We start from the raw sequence: 19,699 nt of genomic DNA, 5'->3' as shown, positions 1-19,699 counted from the left end.
AATTCAATCATGTCCTGTCACTTTGATTGACGCATCCCATAACTGCTTTAAAGCGAAATTATAATCGAAATGTTATGAATACTCTGAAGTCACAAAATATGATGTAACTTATAGGGTCATTATTTTAACTCTTCACCTAGTATTTCAAGCAGACTGAACACAAAATAATGAAGTGATCTGGACATGTGGCACGAATGGGAAATAAAAAATTAAAACAATTTTGAGATTTCAGGTTTTCATGGCGGCGAGTTGTAAGTGACTCTTCTGAGTTGTTGCGACATGTAGTCGAGTAGACGTTTACCGACGTTTCAGAAATACTTGCTGCTTCCATCAGGGCGATTATGACGGTGGCAGAAAACACCTCTGAAATGTCAGCAAACTTCTACCAGACTACACCGCAAAAACCCAGAAGACAGTCAACTTAAAATAGTTTGATCTTTAATTTGACAAGAGACCACTTAGAAAATCTAAGTGTGGATGGAAGGATAATGTTAAAATTGATCTCAGGTTTAGAAGGTGTAAAGATACGAATTGGGTCGAAATGACTGAGGCGGGTTTTTATATGATCCTTCTTGCTGTTTAAAGATAGGCAATTTCATGTCCTGATGTACAACTTTCATTTGTTCAATAAAGATCCTACCCCATGAAGATGGTTACTCAAAATTCCTTGCAACAGGCAATAATTTCGTCATATAAATAGAATTTTAATGTACATAATGAGAAGTCGAAGGAGGTTAAGTCAGGTGACCATGGCGGCCACTATACCGAGTCACGCAGTCAATCCATTTGGCTTGGCTTTGAAAGTCAATTATTTTTATTACTCGTCAGCCCTCCTCTGCTGTATTATCGAAGAATGTCGGAACTATGCTGTCAAACGGCTCAATTTTACAGAATTTTGGTGGATAAACCGCTTGGGATATGAACAGTTAGATTACCGAGAGGGAGATGGAGGATAACATTAATGTGAATCTTAGGGTGGTAGATTGAGAGGATGGAAGGTGGCTTAGTATCGTGTCCAGTGGTTGACTTTGGATTCAGTTTGTTATATAATCTACATCTAAAATAAATAAATTACATCCAAAATAATGTATTAAATCTGACCCTGATTATTCAGTGCTTATCATAAAATAATATGTTTTTTAAATTTCACGTACCCCCTAAGATGTCTTCGCGTATCCCCGGGGGTACGCTTACCCCAGGTTGAATACCACTGGTCTATATTACGTACGTTTGTGGCTTGAGTAACTTTAAGAAAGAGAGACACATCGAAGTTAGGATACAAGTAAATTATATGTGAGGTTAGCAAAATGAATGGGACGAAACAGGTGGAGATTCCACGTTTTCCGGATGTCAGACTAGAGTTTACCAAGGAACATTTTCAAGTATATAGCGGAAAGCGAAATTTAGGAAGACAATAGATGCGATGGTTTTAACAGTTAGTGTAACCTCGAAACAGGTCTAATGGACCTAAACATTGTAAAGAAGAGGAAGAACATTTTTGGCACACGATTGGGCACTTCTATTTCAAATATAGTATATAATTTCAAAGTTGGAATTAACTGTATTTCTAGACAGTCTTCACAATTAAACTGAGTGAAACATTAATTATGATTAAAACTCTAATTTACAGCTGACCATCGCCGTCATGATGGAGGCAGCAAGTACCTCTGAAACGACGGAAAACTTCTATCTGGCGCAGCACTCCAGAAAACAGTCATATTTGAATAGTAAGTTGTTTGAATTTCATTTATGCTACACAGTTTTTCTATTATTACATTCACAAGAGAAATTCATTATTTAATTACAGATGCTACGACAGCTTTGTCAAGGGTTTGTGCATTCGTGTAGTCGCCATATTTCAATTTGTTGACTTACACAGCCAAATTAGTTACCGCTGTCAGAATAAAAAAATTATATTCAGAATGGGTTGACTGTAGTTTGGTAAAAAAAAAAGTTAAAAATACAAGTCAGGGCACACAGTGACCGTATTTATAAAGAGAGAGTTTTATATTCACATTGATTCACACACCGGAAGTTTGCTACCACAGCCATTTCTCTTCCGGTCAGCGGAATACAAAAGAGTTTGCCCAATTTAGCTGTTAAATCTAAATGGTTTGCGGCAATATGGTCGTCCGAAAATGAACACTGTACGCAGCTGCTGGTCATAAATAAATGAAGAGCTCTGGACGATCAGCCTGCCCTCTAACGGCTTTCCCATGACACCTCTTTTACAGACAGCAAACCAAGTCCCTGGAAGGTTTTAGTTATTTAACGAGCTGTCATAATATCAGAGTTGTACAAACGTACAATTTAACGAATGCCTTGCCTTGTTTTACGGAAATGTGTAAACGTAGTGTTTAAACATTATCTAAACGCTGTTTATTTTTCGGAAAAATCAATCGTCTTTAAATAATTGTCGTCATTAGGTCTTTAAATTTACAAACGAAAACGCTTTCTATTAGCCCTGGGTTATCTTAAATTGTATTTGATTAATTATCTTATTATAATTATTTCATAAATACATATATTCTAAAAAAAATTTCGTTATTTATTGTCGCTGTTCCATGTAGTCATCGCTTCATGCATTAAACACTGAATTATTCTGATGCCAGCGATAATGTCTAATGAATCGGTGTCACCAGATCGCAGCAGCGTAGATTAAAGTGCTAAATGGTGTTTATCGTGTTGTTTTGAATGTGTATGAAAATGGCCTCTTGTCCAAATGGTGAACAAAGATTAGAGATGTATACGTCATAAATTTCGGCTATCATTTTAAGGGACGTTTGGGTTAGGTGTCTTAAGAAAGTATTTTGGGCCAACCAGCCTCCTATCCAGTGGGTACGGGGATCCTTTCCCGGGGGGGGGGGGGGGTAAAGTGCTGTCGGGGCGTGATGCTGACCCCCATCTAGATCGTCCACGTGTTCGGAATGTTCACGGGGGCCTAGATCTTGAAGTGTACCTTGCTACATGTTACATAATTGATTTGTAATGACTATCTGTTTGCCGTTTTAAGGGCTTTTGTGAGGGGGTGCAGGGTCATATTATCTGTCCTCAGCCACAATGTGCTTAATTTATCGCGTTGCTGAATCAGCAGGTGTGTCGAGGGAGTTGTTGTCATGGCAACCAGGACATTGGGTTCCTACCTCAGATAAAACAACGCGCCACAGTTGCAAAGATGTTTTGTTAACAATATACCAAGAAGATTCTGTTATATAAGGTGGTATCTCAAATATAAAAGTTTGTGACGATGGTGAGTTATTTAAAGAAAAAGTTTCTTAGAAATTATCCATCGTCAAATAAAATAATAAAATTGAACGACTTTTTGGAGATAGGGATTAGCTCTATCGATTGTGCCCAACAGAGTAGGTATACCTGAAGACGGAGATAGAGTCCCATCTCCAAAACTTTGTTTAATTTTATTATTTTATTAGACGATGGATATCAAAGAAATTTTTTATTTAAATATAAGTTGGTAGTTGATATCGACAAATCTAAAAATAATTGAAACGGCTAGATAGTTTATTATAAAATTTCCCAGTATTGTGTTTCACAGAAACCCTTCTTGCCGTACTAGATCTTTTTAATTGCGTACGGAGAAAAATACAGCAATTTTAATACGCGCTTCGAAGTATTACCATCTTACCTAAAATGAGCCTTTAAGAAACGGGGAGCGTTTCGTGGACAGAATGCAAGTGACTCGTGATATGGACAAGTTTCGGGCTTTTGGGAACATGGTAATGAACTTTCGGGTTTCAAAAAGCCGGGTAATGGCATGAATGGCCGAGTGTCTGACTACCAGCTTATCAAAAAGGAGTCTGGTCGTTGGAGTTCCATTGCAGCTTGTGGCTGGTTCATAAGTAACAGAAACGAAGTTGCCAGATCTCTTTGTCCTTAGGAGGAAATTACTTCTTTCTAGCCTGATTACTTGTGATGTTACTACGAGACAAATGTTGTGTTCTAACAAACCCATTACGCGAAGAGAGCCATTTAATCTTACATTTTTATTTTTAGGACCTGAAACTAAATTTAGCAGAACAAAATAGTTTAGGTCATATATTAATGTTTGTTAAAAGTTAAGCTCGGAAGATGGAAACAGTACGATAAGAGGGCTCTGTAATGGGGATAATTTAATATTGCATCTGACCTATTACATTAAGCGTGTTATAGTAATACGGAAAACAGCTGAAGAAGGGGCAGTTCGCTTGGGTTTCGGGGGGTTACAAGACGGGGGGGGGGGGTAAAAGCACTTTACGAAATGAGTGCAGGATGTATCAGTCCTTGCCCTCACCCTAACACATTGCCCCTTCTCGCCTCCAAAACCTTTCTAGTTATTTCTTGTATCATTTTTTTATTTATTTCCTCCCTCAAATTTTGTTGTTATCTTATTTTATTTTTGCTTATGCTCCGTTTCATTAATCTTTGTGGCTTTCTGGATGACGAAATGCCCGAATATTTTAAAGAAACATTGCAGAATTTCATGATTATCGTCGCAGAATTTTAAATGTTGGTCAAACGTGACATTGTGTCAAAATAGAGAATCTGAAAACCGCGGTTCCCTGTAATGTATGTGTTATATTTTATTGTCTTTACATCAGATACTCGCTTAAAACTTCGCTGACACACCTCTGATAGTTTACTCAGTTTAGGAACCTAACTTTAAGTCTGGGTTTAAATTCCGGTTATAAGACATTTTCATAAATCTCTTGCTACTAATCGCAGTTTGTTTTTCGATTGATAAATACGACTTTATACCAGCTCCCGTGTTCACTGGGCCTTTTGCCACCATGGTTACAAAATAAGGGCAGATGTTCAAGGCATGGAAGATACAGCGAACGCAAAATAACTCCGAGCCTCGAAGACCAGTACAGATACACACAGATAACCCTGTCCTTGCTTGCTTTCAGGCTGTCGAAGTAGCGCGCGGAGGTTGAGACGTGTTCCTGCATTGGTAATTTCTTATAGCTCCTTAGGTTTATGAAGTTGTGTGGTGCATTGTGAAAGTATCAAAATTTCGCCGATTGTGTCTAAATTAACGAGGAAGTTAAATGTTTTCATTTCCACTTTACATCCTCAGACTCTTTGTCATCTTTCTACCCCTTGCCCTTTCTGTCTTCACTTCTCATCTTTTGTGACGTAGCTCAAGCGCGAATTTATTTTGCGACGAAATATCTGCCAGTATATTGCATAAGTAATCGCAGACAGCTGACAAAGGGCAGTCTTCCACCCAGCGCCCACACACATGTAAATGATGATATTGTGAGGAAAAAAGGATGTGACGTACAAGAAACCCCTCATCTTGCAGCGCCAGCTGTAAAAGTATGTAATTATTAGTGTGTCGATTGTTTTGCGTTTGTTTGAAGCTTGATCAAGTTCGGACACAAAAACCGGAAGCCTGTCTTGTGCTGTGGTTTTCTGTCGTGCGGCCAGACTCTTCAGGGGGCAGTGCTGGGCTTTCAGCAACGCTGTTGACACAATTTCTGGATCGTGTGATTTCATCTGCATGGCTTCTTCTTCATTACTGGCCTCTCTCTCGCCTTTCGTCTTTGTATTTCGAACTGTCGGAGCTTCTACCGTCATCTGAATTACTGACAGCTGGTTGACATTACATGAAATTTGATTTCATTATCTGAGATTCGAGATTTTGTGAAGATGGCTGTCTTCAATCGTGTAGTCTGGTAGATGCCGACTTTTCGGAGGCGCTTACTGCATCCGTCATCAGGGCAATCAGAAGGCAGACGTCTTTATATTCCTCGATGTTTGTGGTCCTTTGGGTTGTGACGTCGTGCGTTCTTATTGGCCGTTACGACAGCTCTAGAGGAACGTATTATCGTCATCTGCTGATTCGTTCGTTAAAATAAAACACAGCACATAACCTATAACACCACAATCGACTTGGATTTAATTAGTTTGTTACTTGGTTATTTGATGGTATAATCGAATAAATGGTGTTTAGATTAAATCTAGTTACTAGAAGATGTAGTTACATTGAAATATGTGATTAAAACCAGCGACGTTCGAAAATATATTCCTTAACCAAGAGATATATTGATTTCTCGGTGGTGAAACAACTTTACATTCAAATAAAAAAATGTGAGAACTTTAACTTCCTGTCTTAGAGGTTTTAAAATCGATTAACCCGGCTTTGAAGACTTGTCAAGTGAAATAATTATGCTGCATGCATCTCGCAGTAAGTAAAGTTTGTCCCACTGCATCTATCATCAGGGTATCAGGCAGTCGTTTCTGTGTTGGTGCGTTTGGTAGAAATCTGGCTTCAACATAAAAAACTGTTTCAACACAAAAGCTTCAATCCTATCACCTTAAAAGTGTCCTTGGTATTATTTTTCTGCCTTTAGCACTCACAGTTAGTCCGTTCAGACTGCGTAAGAATCAAAAACTAATCCTATTTGTCAACGGTTCATTACATTTACATACATACAGTATGTTACAAAAATATGTGTATTACAATACGGAAGACATGTTGTGTGTTTATGTTTTTAGACATCCTATTTTAGACATAATTTTTTTTTAAATTTATCTCTCACTTAAGCTTGTGAATTGCGAGTGGTCTGTTCACAGTATCCAGGATAATCTTTTTGCATTGGTAAAGCTATTTTTCTCGGGCGCCTCGTTGTAGCTGACTGAGCTGCCCTCTGCTCCAGCAGACCGTCCAAATGCACCCCCATCTCCCTTCCCATTCTCGTGTTAATTTAGAAAGTATGAGAGGGTGATTGCTGTCCTTCCCCTCCGTTCAGACTGCCTATTGCTCAAATAGACGTTAAATGGGCAGTCAACTGTTGTACAACACAGTGTACACAAATTGATATTCTCAATTATCCCCATAACGTTTTGTAAGTGGGAGATTCTAGTCTGCCTTTCTTTTCCATTTAACTCTGTGGCTTATGGACTCGCAATGCCCATAACCGTGTTATAAGAAGCCGGTTACTGGGACGTATTACGCATCGTAGAGGTAATTAATTTTATTTATTTCTTTCAGATTTGTTATTGTGTCATTAAACTGGGTTTATTCACGAAGTTTCCCCATCGAATTCTTATGTGTATTTAGATTTTATGTTCAGACCACGACCTACTTTAATTGACAAACTTTAGCTAAACATTTAGTACATAACTACAGCAGGTAGTCTCTCATCGTCGCATGAAAACTTGTAAATAAATTATTTAAAAATACCGAGTTCTTTATTCAAGTCTTTACATTGTTTTTTCTTATTAAATTGTAATTAAATTAATAAAAACGACGGGTGCAGATTGCTGTGCGTGCGTACGCTTTTTACTAACTTCCCTACTCGTTTTGGTTAAATCCGTTCGTAAATTATTCGCATCTAACGCAGTGCCTTTTAACGTGCGTGACGCACTGTTAACAAGATGTTTGTCTTCCAACTACTTCTGTATTATTTTCGCAAACCTGAAATGTTCTTGTGTTGGGGGGATGTAATTCATGGCCTTATTTATGTATCTTTTTAAAGCCAAGAGACTATCATCTTCTGAATAAGGGCTCTACTCCATGGACTTTCTTATAGTAGGACGATCTACACTTAAGTTTGCCGTGCAAATTTAATTTTGGTTCCTGTAATTTCTGTATAACCCCTGCTTACATAAGTTAGGAAATCGAACATCATGATTCTTTCAAGAAAAGCTGGAAAATTTATAGGTTATTACATAACATAAAATATACCTCTCATTCGGATCTACAGATCTTACTAAAAACATTTGTCATTGTTATTAACACGAGAGAAATATGATCTCAAGCTTACACGGCGATCATGTATAATAAATTCTCTTCGGGCTACCAGCCGTGTAAGGGTGTTTAATGGAGAAAACACCAATATTTATAGAACCATCTTCGTCCTCTTCCTCAGGTACTATGAGTACCCTGAGGACGAGGACGGCTGGTAGCCCTAAATAATTTACTATACGAGATAAATAATTTCTATCGATTCAGTGAGATACTTTGACATCAGCGTTGCAACAATATGATTGTGCTGGTCATCAACAATGAATTCATGTCTGAAACATTAATATTGGTGCCAAAGTGTTGTATAAATAACCGCAAAGAAAACATTTTTAAATTTTGCACATTTAAACACCAAGGTCAATTGCACTATTCAATTCTTGTTTAATATATAACAATTTTAAATAAATTCTTTGTTGTGATTTTTTTTGTTTTAACTCTCCATATTATTTTAAATTTTTTTGCCAAATTCGCTGCCAACCCCTCCCTTTGTGCTCTGATGTCTGGCTTCTGTCTCAAGAAGCTTTCTAGGTGAGCTCTAGAGTTGAGCCTTGTCTTATACACACAGAAGTACTCAATCCGCATTTAGGGCCCCGTTCCGTCTTCATATCACATAATACCCCGCACACAGCTCGTCTGTGGTCTGGTGAACCGCCACAAGATGGGAGCTTAAACCAGATCACAAATCTTGAAGCAGATCCACTTCACTACATCCACAGCACGTTGTGATGTACCAGCCCTTTTCATGAAATATAGAGCAATTACAAAGTTACAGGAGACCTTCTGGTATTATACTTATTGCAGATGTTACGTAAAATAAATTTCTGTCCAAAGTTTCGTAAGAATGGAAGAAAATTTGTTAGAACACTCTCCACGCTAATTACATGTTTAATAACACTGCAGGAATTGATCTGCACTGATTGGTAGAAAAATATTTTTCTTAATATCATATTAATATTCTAAGTTAATCATAACTTGATTTCGAAACTTAATAAATCTTATATTAAACCTACTAACGTCAAGCCTGTTCTGACATCTCCAACGTACCTCAAAATATTTTACAGCTACCGTGAATTTGCATTTTTGTCGCTTGGGGGCGTTGCATAAGGAATAATGTATATTAACCAGGAAAATGGATTTTATCTGTTGATTCAGTCCTATGGCCACCAAGGTTACCTGACATAACACTCAGGACGTCTTTTGAGATAGCTTCTTTCTGCATCCTGCGCCATAGAGGCTCTAAAGATGTACATTACAGGAAGCATATAGTATATGTACAAGGGCACGCTTATTAAAATTGGAAAAATTGGACTACCCTTGGGACATGTACCGTGTTAAACTATTTACTTATCAGAATGTTTCACACTCCTGGTTCGCATTTGGACGTTCTTGGATTCAAATCTTGACGGAGACCGGAAATAATGTGAATTTTTCATAGTTTTCCTCAGTACCTTCAGAAATTTCCGAATTATTTCATTCTTGTCTCATTCATTATTTATTATTATAGACTTGTATGAACTATTTAACACGTCGTTAAACAAAAAACTCAGACTATTACATTTCTGCCTCTTGTCAGGTCACTACATTACGTGTGATTTGAGGTTTTCACGGCGGTGAGTCTGAAGTTGGTTGTCATCTGGGTTTTTGCGCCGTGTGGTCTGGTAGAAGTTCGCCCTGTTGATGGAGGCAGCAAGGACCTCTGAAACGCCGGTAAACGTCTAATGATGAAGGCAGTAGTTTTCTCTGAAACGTCGGCCAGCCGTCTTCACTTCATTAAATGTTTATTTTGATAAGTTCATAAAGAGTCTAAAATGAGATATAGGTATCAAATCTGTTTAAATTTATTGGATTTGGATAGCTGAGGGCAATGTTTTGGACGTAGGTAGAGGCAGTAATAGGGGAGAAAAGAAAATTTCATATTTAGGAGTTTCTTAAATTGTATCCTTTACCAAATATTGTTATAGGAAACAAATTAAGAAGGATGAGATGGGTGAAGCATGTAGCACGTCGGGAGGGACGATAAATGTATTCTGTAAGAATTTTGAGTCGATGCTTATGAAAGAAAGAGCTACCTGGGAAAACGCAGACGCGGATTGAAGAAAAATATTTTAAAGTAGTAGTTTGGATTCAACGTTCACATGGTATCGTACAGTGGCGGGCTCTTGTGAACATATAAGGCGTGAATTTCATTGACTAGCTCATCGAAAGTTACCATCTAAACAAGAATTTCCTGTAATGAGTTATTTTGGAATAAGCACAGACATTGACGTGCAAACTAATTTGTAACAGACTGTCCGCCAAAAAAACAACAAAGTTTGTCAAAGTGATGTATAGATCTATATGAACACACTTCAAAGTGAGTTAGCGCAGTTTCAAGGAACTATTTTTGCAACGCCTGGCGTGTTATATGAAGACAGTTGGTCCACTTTATAATGGAAAGAGATTGTTTTGAAGTACCTCTTGAAACGTCGTGAACAGAAGCAGCCGGCGTCACCATGAGAACTTTTAAATTTTTTTGGTTTATTTTTGTGCTTGCATGAAGTGAGCTTTTCTCTCTCACACTTTACTGCCTTCATTTCCGTTTGTCGTAATTAGTATCGCAGGACATTTTCTATTAAAATTTTAAGAATTATGTCTTTGGCTTGTTTGTTTTAAAGGTTATCTAGGACATTTATTTACGATTGAACAAGTAATTAGCCCATATTTGGAAGCAACCATAAATGTTTTATTCCAACTCAATTATGAAAGTGATGCACAGTTGGATAAATTGCATTTACGAACAGAGTTTCTACGTACAAATGTTAACATATCTGACTATTATTAAGTCTTTAGCAATAAGTTATAATAAAACGTAATTTGATGTTTTAACTTTACCATAATACTTACTAATTCTGTAGACCGGTCTTGCGTCTTACCTACTGGGTAATGGAGACCCTTTCCCGGGGGATAAATATGTCGGAGCGTGAACCTAGTCACTCAACTTTGCCTCTTACCAAATTTAGTAAAACGTCATTAGACTTCTAAATGTCTTACTGACAAGATTGAATGAGGTCTTTTTGCAGCCGCCTCTTACTTTAAAATACATGTAATGTAAACTTAAAAACAGATTATTTGTCTTTAGATGTCCACTTGTACCTCTGGAGGAACTATTATTCTTTCATGCGTAACAAAATCCATCAAAAACTACAAACACACTGAAAGCTGTGGGACTTGACAGTTGTTATTCATATTGCCGGAGAGATTTAGTGGGTTTTACATCCAATGATGCAAACTATAACTCTGAGATTCCTTTATCAGCGTTGCCATGGCAACAGGTATAATAATTTATGTAATTTGAAAGTTGTCATAGCAACGATTATAATAATTTAAAAATACAGAACTTAACATAGTCATATAAATGTTGTCCCACAAGGTTAAACATCCCTTAAGAGCGTTAGCATTATTAATGTTACAATAATGCATGCCTAATAGACAAATACAGGCAAAAATGTTAATCTTTCTTCTGAGCACGACGGTCCATTGTGGACCTTGGCTTCCAATATAGTTTTCGTCTATTCTTGACGGTCCTTAGCCACTGTACTCAATTTCATGTTTTCATAAATAAATATTATCATATTCCTATAATAATTTGGTCTTTACATGATCATGTAGTTCATAACTGTCAGCGACTCAACACCGTTATGTTCTTTTTTGTAAACAATTTATCTCATGTGCTGGACCCGCGACCAAACTGCGCTTTGCCTACGTTCCTAGCTTCTGGATAGAAGGGAACGCATATACTCGGTGCACCAATGATATTACGGACGTAGGATCTGAGGCAGCGAGCTACAAAGTAGTGCCGCTGGGAACAAATGTTTGTGGTACGGACAAAACGTGGTTCCTCGTCTGCTACCCCTCCCACTCTCTGATCCCATTTCATTTCTGACAGATGCGGAACGCACAGATTCGTCCCGACGACGGGATCATCATAATGAATGATACGGTACCAAATGTGATGATGTGTAGAATTTTTCAGACCTTAGTTAGAAACAACAAAATTAAATGAAGATTTCCGTCTTCTGGGTTGTTGCGCTGTGTAGTCTGGCCGATGTTTACCAACGTTTCAGAGGTCATACTGCCTCCGTCGCCCTGATGACGGAGGCAGTATGACCTCTGAAACGTTGGTTAACATCGACCAGACTACACAGCGCAACAACCCAGAAGACGGATATCTTCATACTCATCGCCCTGATGACGGAGGCAGTATGACCTCTGAAACGTTAGTAAACATATACCAGACTACAGAATGCAACAACCCAGAAGACAGAAATCTTCATACTCACCGCTGTGATAACTTCAAGTCTTACAACAAAATTAAATGTTTTATTTTTAACATGTGGCATTGTGCGTTCTCCATACAGCGTCTCGTAGAATATAACAGCATATATGTTATATTTTGAGCTTTCATGGAGATGTATTTGACTGAAAATGAAGTCAATACTGGTCTCTAGCCTTTGTTATTTTGTCTACCAACATTGCCGCCAGCGGACTTGGGGCGGAGTTAAGTATGCGGGTTTTACAAAGTCCAAACCGAAACCTAGTTTTGAAACCGCAGCCCTTTCCAGATGTCAATAATAACGAACTGCGTCTCATGGACCCATTTATACTGTTGTCAGTGTAGACAGTTGTATCTGGTGCCACCGCATAGGAAATGGAGACAGAGACACAGTGTGTAAGTAATTGAGCAGGAGACATAGAAAGCGTACAGTAATATGTATTAAGTTACACGGAAGACAAAGATCAGACAAAACTACATGAAATAGTTTTAAACTGTTGGACTGAGTGGAACCTAACTTTACAGTTTGAAACTTAAGATTAAATTTAATTCTTCATTTTATCTTTTAATGGTACGGCAGTCTAACAAACATAATATTTTAATTACAAATATTGTTAATTGTAATTAACTAACTAACTAGATGGCTTACCGAACCCGAAGGCTCATCACCGAATTAACCAAAGCCCTCCACCGGACTCTGTCCTGGGCAAAAAAAATCCAGTCTCCTTCAACTCCTATCTCCTATAGATCCCGCCTGACATTATCCTCCCATCTACGTCTAGATCTCCCCAGCGGTCTCTTACCCTCAGGCTTCCCAACCAATACCCGGTGCACACCTCTTGTCCCATCCATGCGCGTTAATTGTAATTATTAATAACAAATGTACGATTATTAAAACTTTATTTATGCTTATACTTTATTGAGAAGTGTTTTCAATACATAGGAATTTGGGTTCCAAAGGCGACTAGAATGAAAATTCTTTGGCATGCGTTCTGGTAGAAATTGACAGACGTTTCATGAGTGTTTGCGGCCTCCATCTTTATCGCCCTATTGAGTGAACAGTCTTTTGTGTGCGTGCGTTGTTTTCACAAAGCGGCATAGACGAAATAAAATCAAATAATTTATAACAAAAGAATCAAAATAATTATTTATCTTTGTTTAGTTTATTAAAGGATATAAGTTTATTTAATGTAGTGCAGTCTCAAATATGATTTTTTGTTGATGTTATAACAACTATGCTGCATTTTGTAGAAATACATGTTTTAGCGTAATTTATTGTAGGGGTTGATACATGAGAGTTTCTTTAGTAATTGTTGTAATTTAATGGTAATTTTTTTTAAAAAAAATACAATTTTATCTACGTATGTGCCACTCTGTATTATTCTGAATCTGTTCAGGGAGCAGTGGAATCTGTCTCAAGAGCCCACGTATCCAGCGAGTCACATCTGCGGAGTGGAAATTGTTGGTCCACAGAAATCGTATTCATTCCACGTATTCAAATTAGTTAAATTTCACTAAAGGATTCGTTGTTCTGGTTTCATTTGTAGAATGCAAAACGCGCTGTCCATCTACATACGAGGGAATGTAACACTTCGCTCGTGGAGGGAATATTTTATACCAGCCATGCTGCAATTCATTACGTCACTAATATATTTTTTTAAATGTAAGTTGTATGTGCAGAGTTTTTATGGATTGATACATCAAGCTGACGAGTTTGCGTGGAAGAGTAACGTTTCGCCATCCACGTACCTACCTTATCGTTCAGAACGATAGAATCACAAGTTTAAACTCATTTTATAAAACTATTATTATAGGTGTGTAAACACACGGACAATAGAAGAAATTTATTGTATTATACCCTTAAATGTGGTTTAGTATATTGTGTCTAATACTAAATTCGTTGCAGTTTAGAATATATTTACATTTAAACTGAGGTCGTCAAACACACGACCCACAATACATTTTGTTCCTAGATTACAATCCTGTTGGTACCTAAAAGTAATTTTAACAACTAAAGATGTAAAAGTCGGTAAATCAGAGTTTCGCTTACGTCACTGTTTTGCAGATGAAGGAAAACAAACCAAATACATTTCTTACATAAGAACTGAGCTGGAAGGTGATGTTTACAGAATGGACAGTATGATGTTTCCTTAACTAATACTCCTCCCACCTCAATGATCTCGTGGCCAGTTACTCGTAACGGATAACGATCGTACAGAATCGCCCCGACTACTTTACGCGTTGCTAGAAATTTGTGCAATAAAAAAGCAAGTTAATGAATAAGATTTGAGGTTCTCACGGCGATGAGAACGAATATGACCGTCTTCATGAGCTAACTTCTTTTGTATACGGTAAATATCGAACAAAATAAAGACTAAGGAATTTGGTATCCTCTGTTCCGTTAATTAGCTATTACAATTTACACTGATTAAGAACTAATGTTATTAAAACAGATAATATACAGCACAGACCAGATATTTGGGATCTAAAAGCCCGGAGGATTTTTCGGCGCCTAAGCCATACTTCAGTCGACCCTTAAGGATTCCTAAACGAAAGTGGTTTCAGGTTGGCCTCTCCTGCAACACATTCCATGCAGCGATTTGCGAGTCATTACAGAAACCAAAAGACAGGAAACGCGTTGGGGCCAGACAGGAAACACGAAGACAGAGGGAGAATGCAGGGACACGTCTGTCGTGACGTGTTTTCTAAAACAGTAAGTACGGCGTTTGTCAGCAAGTGGACCAAGTCAGCCTCAGCCTCGAGCGCGAATGTAAGACAAAATGGATTACAGATCGTACCATCCGAGGTTTGAGATTTTCGTGGCAGTGAGGATGCTGTTCTGGGTTTTGACGTGGATACTGACGTTTCGAAGAAACACACAGTTTCCATCTTCAGGATTTACGCGAAGTCCTTAAGTAGGGACAGTAGGTTTCTCCTATATGTTAGTCTACCTGCCAATCCTCATGGCGTCGAAACCCAGAGCATCATCATAAAAAACGTATCTTCTACTTTCGTCGTATATTTCGTTTCTTCCTTCCCCTTCTGTCTTCCTTTATCCTTTCTCTCTTGTATCTTTTTCAATGCTTTGACCTCATTTTTTTCTTTCAAACTTGTACTTCTCCAGTCTTCTTCTTGAGTGTTCATGACGTTCCAGCGTAGCCAAAGAACACCGTGTGGGGCCCGTCCATGTCTTTCTGTCGAAATCGGTTTTTGCAGTAATATAACCTGAGATTCCGTTGCTGTGGTCCATTGTTGGCCATCATTTGTAAGACTCAACATTTATCAAAGAGGCAACAATGGCTTAAAAGTGTGGCCTTAGATCACATTAGTGTAAGAACATTCTTTATGGTGTGGCGTTAACACTTTTGAAAAGTGATTGTACTCCAATGAGTACACTTTTCCAATCTTGTTCGTTCTTTCTTTGTTTCTGTACATCTTTGTCTTCAGTAAACACCTGAGTGACGTCACTGTATCGGATTTATTTCATTACTTTAGGCTATTCGGTTTAAATTCCCCGCCAGAACCCGTTATTCTGAAATTCATTTTGTTTCTGGTACGTCCTTCCATCTTACAAATTCCGCACACGTTCCTACTAACTTAGCATCAGTAATCATTTCACCACGCGCGTCCCTTTCATGACCAGAAATCACATTTGTCCTGGTCATGACACAATTTCCTTCTCGACTCGTCCTAGCATCTGAAATGTGTGTGGATTCAATTACAGGACAGTGGCGGACTCTTGTGAACACGGCACTGAACTTTTGGTTTCCATAAAAATATAAATGTAGTTCATGTCAGTATACATTTGTTAAACTAGCACAGACTTTGAAACCAACAGTGTAATTTACTATGAAGTGGATTAGTCACTTCGGGTTTCTTAAGTTACTGCTTCAGACAGGAATTTCGCTGACTGTTTTGGCAGGGTTTTTTTTTTTTGCCGCGTTGGTACAACACCTACTCTCGACACTCATTTGTTGAGGTCTCTAAACACAAATTTGTCCGCAGAACGAGTTTCCGTTGTCCGCAGCTCTGATATAATTATCTCTAGTGGCACAATTCTCTTATAATTTAATATTTATTCTTATAACTATAAAATTACCTCCCGATTTCCCAATTTCAAATATATATATCACTGATATTATTACCACATTCACATCTAATTTTATACATGTATTTTCATATATTTTTTTTTAATTCCATAGCATCAATGCAATTTATGATTCCCTTGTAAGCTACCTCTTCATTAAAAATAAACCGTTCTCTCCTAAAAGAATTGCACTCTATCATAAGTTACTACATGGTCTCCCAACTTATTTATATAACACCGATTTAACTTTACCCTTTCATTATACCTAGATTTCCCCAAGCGATTTCTTCCCTTCAAATATTCCGAACAAATTTTGTATGCATTTTATATCTTCCATTTGTGCTACATATCCTAACTATCTTATCCTCTTTGCTTTCATAATCTTTATCAATCTCCTCATAATGTAGATTCTTTTGCTCAACGTGCCCAAATTATGAAATTAATGTGAATTATTTGAAGTTATCTGAGACCATGTTGGTGACTTTGTGAATAAGAAAACAGTTTTTTTGATAAAACGATATTTACATTCTCTTGGGGTGGGAAACGTAAATATTATTCACGAGTAAGAGATATATGATACAGCAGAATATAAATGTCACTATGTCGTTATTTATTTTGTAACGACTATTCAGAAAGAAAGAAGAAATTGCTTTTAAAACCACTGTGATGGGGTCGTTAAATAAGGATCATTAAACTTCGCAAATGAGATATTCAATCCTCCGTCCTGTATCAAATTTATTTAGTTCTCTAAGGTTTTCTGGTGCATGTCCGATTTTGACATCAAAGTGAAATGAAAATGTGGGAAATTTCTTCTGCGAAATTATAATACGCATTTTGAGAATGATTTTAAAAATCTGCAATCTTCTGTGGTCACTGAAAGAACCAGAACGTGTTACTGTGCTGGACCATTAAATTAATTTTGTAGTCTGTGTGTATGTATGAAGCTATCATTTTTGCCTTGACCATTATCAGGGTGCCATTTCTCTCTGTCTTACTGATGACCAGTCGGTTTCATTGCATCATAACTCACCCGACAAATTTGTGACAGTGTTTATGTTTTGTATAGAAATTTGACACGAGATTCGAATACAGAGAAAATTTTTGTTTGCAGACTATAGGTTCCTTTCTATTTTTGTTTCTCTCCCTTCTTTGTTTTTCCTTTCACTTCATTTATCTTCATTTTGCTTCTTCCTCTTTATTTCTCTCCCTTCTTTGTTTTTCCTTTCACTTCATTTATCTTCATTTTGCTTCTTCCTCTTTATTTCTCTCCCTTCTTTGTTTTCTTTTCTTTTTATTTATTTTCATTTCCTCTTCCCCTCTTTCTTTCTCTCCCTTCTTTGTTTTCCTTTCTCTTAATTTGTCTTCATTTTGCTCTCTTCATTTCCTTCTTCCTCTTTATTTCTCTCCCTTCTTTGTTTTCCTTTCTCTTTATTTATCTTCATTTCCTTCTTTCTCTTTATTTCTCTCGCTTCTTTGTTTTCCTTTCTCTTTATTTGTCTTCATTTCCTCCTTCCCTCTTTCTGTTTCATTGCATCTTTAGTTCAGTTCTTCGCTGTTATTTCTAGTACTCTCAAAAGTGAAACATGTCGACTCCCCCTTCCGTAATACCGGCCACGTGATGGGTTCTGCCATCTGGGACAGTTTTTCGGCTCTCTTTATCCTGCAACTGTGCCCCTGCATTTTCCAGTAGTTCCAATATGTTCCCTTCACAGACCGGTTGACTGTCTTCCTCCAGAACTGGTTTGGATCTGAAGAAGTTGTATACAAGACTAGTTTTTCAATACTCGTTGATGGCTGACTCATTCCATACAGTAGAGTCGTCATTGAGAAGCAACTAGTCGCTCAGCTAGTCAATTCCTTGTCTCTAATGGAGCCCGAAGATTTATCACCGTGTTCAAAAAATCTCGTCATCGGTCAATATCCTCAGCCATATAATTCAATCCACACCCCAGAACTATATTTCCATAAGATGCGTTTTAATATTATCCAATAACAAATTTTTCCGATTGGTCTCTTCTGTTCAGACTTTCTATCCAAATCTGTGAAATTCTCAACTCCTTAATGCGCTCTACATGCCCCGCTTATCTCATCTTCCTCGATTTAATTATTTTTATAATATTTAATAAAAATCACAAAGTACGAAGCTGATTATTATGTAATTTTATGTACTTCATCCCTTTTAGTTCCAAATATTCTTCTTTGTATCCTTTAAAGAATATAGTTAAAATTTTACAATCAGTCAAATAAAACAGAAGTAGAGCCATCTCCTGAAACGTCGCCTACAGTGTATAAAGTATATATAATGCAATAAAAACTGTTAAATATGTCGTAGTCTTAATTGATCGACCATTGTCGTACATCTTTCGAGAATAGAATCGATTTGTCATTGCACGTGTCAGCTTATTCTCCAACTGTGTGATGAGCAATTTAATTTTAAAACCAAATATATTCTTTTAACAAAACAGTATTTACATATCATACAGCCCTATCTGTGAATCCATTAAAGTTATTTCGAAGATTGCTCCCTTATGTAAAACAAAACACTGCTATCTCAGCGATGATCGAGTTACGGCAGGAAGTGACGTCTAAGTGATGTCGCAGTGTTCGCTTTGTTCTCCTCACTTATCATATTTAACATTTCCACCCCTTTGTCTTCCATCATCCACTTGACTGGTTGGAAAATGGATTGACTGTTTACGTCTGAATGTCAAGATTCGTCTGTTTTACCGCAGGCCGATGTAGTTTATGTTGTGGTAATTTATTTTTTTCCCCAAATCGGAAGAAACCAACAGAAATTTTCATATGAACTACACGTACAAGCTCGTACTATTTTACCTAACTCCATAGAGCAGATTTATTTTTAGGATTTATGATCAGTTATCGCTCTGTAAAACGCGAACTTCTTTTGCCACGTTTTCCGCCACTGGATCTTATCCTGAGACAAGTGTGTAGAAAATCACTTATCTGATTAAAGAAAATTTGGTCAGAGAAACTGTGATTATATGCTCTGATTATCCCCTTAAAGCTCCGTGGTAGTTTGTACCACATGTTTTAATATTCAATAACTCTGCATTTTTACTCAAGAGTTAATTATGGGTTTCGTAAAATTCTCACTGTACAAGCAGGGATTATTTTGAAGATGGCTGCCTTCTGGGTTGTTGCGCCGTGCAGTCTGGTAGATATCCACCCATGTTTCAGAGGTCCTTGCAGCTTCCATCATCAGGGCGATAATGGAAGCAACAAGGACCTCTGAAACGTTGCGAAACTTCTACCAATCCAGAAGACAGCCATATTCAGATTCACCGCTGTGAAAACCTCAGATCCTACAGGGATTATTTTCTTAAACAGCATAAACCATCTCATCGTTGTGATGACCCGTTTTCTTTGCGGTACGGACAGAATTTTTAAATATAATTTAGATGAACTTCAGTGTTCAAAAGGGTTAAACCGCACGAGCTTAATAAATTTTCGAATTACTCTCACGTGGTGGATATATCGGTGGAGTGTCAGTTACAGAGTCTATGTGTCGTTAAATTGAGGTTTATGACGT

General features: G+C 37.5%; 1 protein-coding gene across 9 annotated transcripts in view; it reads left to right on the top strand.

Moving 5' to 3' along the window:
* unc-5 (netrin receptor unc-5) overlaps positions 1 to 19,699 on the top strand; it is a 530,640-nt gene that overhangs the window by 203,354 nt on the left and 307,587 nt on the right. For all 9 annotated transcript variants that reach the window (XM_087349613.1, XM_087349610.1, XM_087349612.1 and 6 more), the window contains one exon: positions 1,631 to 1,727. The gene's annotated coding sequence lies outside the window, so the exon portion shown is untranslated. The remainder of the gene's footprint in view (positions 1 to 1,630; positions 1,728 to 19,699) is intronic.

This window comes from Zootermopsis nevadensis, unplaced genomic scaffold (genome assembly GCF_977971745.1).
Source record: "Zootermopsis nevadensis isolate Lab colony 2312 unplaced genomic scaffold, Znev_1.0 Znev_ptg000016l, whole genome shotgun sequence".
NCBI classification, from domain to species: Eukaryota; Metazoa; Arthropoda; class Insecta; order Blattodea; family Termopsidae; genus Zootermopsis; species Zootermopsis nevadensis.
Note: the sequence above shows the minus strand (reverse complement) of the source record. Positions and strands in the feature narration are given on the sequence as shown.